The sequence below is a fragment of the Papio anubis genome, chromosome 7, assembly GCF_008728515.1.
Source record: "Papio anubis isolate 15944 chromosome 7, Panubis1.0, whole genome shotgun sequence".
In the NCBI taxonomy this organism is placed as follows: Eukaryota; Metazoa; Chordata; class Mammalia; order Primates; family Cercopithecidae; genus Papio; species Papio anubis.
In genome coordinates this window covers 67,139,055-67,141,311 of record NC_044982.1, presented here as the reverse complement: position 1 = coordinate 67,141,311, position 2,257 = coordinate 67,139,055, and the positions used below count along the sequence as shown (strand labels likewise).

The 2,257-nt window shown below is 38.1% G+C and overlaps 1 pseudogene across 1 annotated transcript; it reads right to left on the bottom strand.

Moving 5' to 3' along the window:
- Positions 1 to 823: 823 nt before the first annotated feature.
- Positions 824 to 1,698, bottom strand: LOC108586855 (annotated as a pseudogene). The gene has a single exon (XR_001904753.2). The product of XR_001904753.2 is annotated as a 60S ribosomal protein L21 pseudogene (transcript).
- Between the last annotated feature and the right edge of the window lie 559 nt (positions 1,699 to 2,257).

Sequence of the window (2,257 nt, the reverse complement as noted above, 5' to 3'; positions counted from 1 at the left end):
AAAATTCTGTCTAGAATGCTCTAGTAAGCCAGAAAAATTCTAGTGACAATGTTGAAAAATTCTAGTGACAATGTTAACATTTATCCTATGAGGCTAAATGTGACCTGTATGTTCCAGAATATTCAGGCGCAGCAGAGCTTGGAAATACGTAAATTAAGATGATTTCTTCCTGTATGTTTCAACTCCAAAGCTAGTTTTGATGCTTTAATTTCATGTATATTCTAACAGATTACATGGTATTTAGTCATGTGTTGAATTTGTACAATGCATTATGCATTAGCTTTTAAAAAGTTTTCATACCTATTTGTAGTGGCTTTGTATCCAGTGATTAGGTAGGACAGCTGTTAAAATTCCTGCCACAGACAAAACTAGTAATGTGACTGGGCTGGAATCCAGAGTATATTTCTATAAGATAAGGACCCTTAAGCAAACAGCAAACATAAGTACAATACCAGTGTCCACCCTTTAAAATCCCAATAATTTCCTAATATCATCAAATACCATCTAACATCCAGGAACTTAATATCATAAAGATCCATTCATATTTTTGCAATTGTGCAATTGTCTTTAAATTTTTTTTTTGTTTGTTTGAATCAGTATCTAAATAAGGTCCAAATAGTATCCTCAGAGTGTCTGTTTTACTTTTGTCTTTAAATCCATGCAAAAAAAATCTTAAAGTCTAGCTTACATAGTGTTTTAGTAAGATTATAGTATACCTATATTATCAAAGAATCTACTATGTCAAAAGAGTATTTTGGAGGAAAAAAATAAGGTAATTATGTAGATCTGAAAAAGTTTGATCAGTCAACTTTTTTTTTTCCCCCCAGCCCAGAGGTCTTTTATTTATTTATTTATTTTTAACACCTATTATGCCATGAATTCATAAGGAATAGGTTCCAGCAGCTCAGGCTCCTTCCCATTGGTTCTCACAAAGCGTGCTTCTCTGGGTGGAACAGGCTGGCGCTTCAGTTGAACCCAGGTACCTTTCTCTTTGGCTTCTTTCTTTTTCTGATCATTTTCCTTCACGCGTTTCAGGAAGCTATCCTTGGCTCTTAGAGTGCTTAATGTGCTCAATACATACATTAATTCTCTTGGCAAGAATCTTGCCCTTAACTTGTTTGTTTACAACAATGCCAACAGCATGCTGGGTAACATTGTAGACTCTTCCAGTTTTGCCATGGTAACACTTGTGAGGCATTCCTTTTTGAACAGTACCCATTCCCTTGATGTCTACGATATCACCTTTCTTATAGATTCGCATATACGTGACCAAAGGAACAACTCCATGTTTTCTAAAAGGCCTAGAGAACATATATCGGGTGCCTCTCCTCTTTCCCTTTGTGTTAGTCATTTTGGCGAATTACTGGAAGATGGCGGTTCCGGCGGAAAGGCGATCTGTGAACTTTATGATACGATGCCAAAATAGTCTGTTGATTTTATTAATTTAGTGGAAAACATGATCAATTCAGTCAGCTCAGGTATTAACAAAACTGCAAATTAATTAGCCTTTAAAAAGTATCTTCTATTTGTTGGGTCCACATATACAGCCAAGATAATATTTATATAGGATCACAATTATATATTGACCACAATTATGTATAAGACCACTTCAGGTCAGGTGTGGTGGCTCACGCCTGTAACCTCAGCACTTTGGGAGGCCGAAGTGGGTGGATCATGAGGTTAGGAGATCGATACCATCCTGCCAACATGTTGAAACCCCGTCTCTACTAAAAATACAAAAATTAGCTGAGTGTGGTGGTGTGTGCCTGTAGTCCCAGCTACTCTGGAGGCTGAGGAATGAGAATCGCTTGAACCTGGGAGGCCCAGGTTGCAGTGAGCTGAGATCGCGCCACTGTAGTCCAGCCTGGTGACAGAGTGAGACTCCGTCTCAAAAACAAAACAAAACAAAACAAAACAAAAAACGCTTGAAAATCTTTAATAATGTCACCTCAGTTGAGTAGTTCTTAGCTTTCAGAAATAATTACAACTATAGTGCAGTGCCTATTCTAATTTTAGAGCTGTCTTGTCTAACAGTTGGCTAATCACATACCAACTATGTATTCTTTTTTTTTTTTTTTTGAGACGGAGTCTCACTGTCACCAGGCTGAAGTGCAGTGCTGTGATCTTGGCTCACTGCAACTTCTGCCTCCAGGGTTCAAGCGATTCTCCTGCCTCAGCCTCCAGAGTAGTTGGGACTATAGGCTTGCGCCACCATGCCCAGCTAATTTTTGTAGTTTTAGTAGAGATGGGGGTTTCA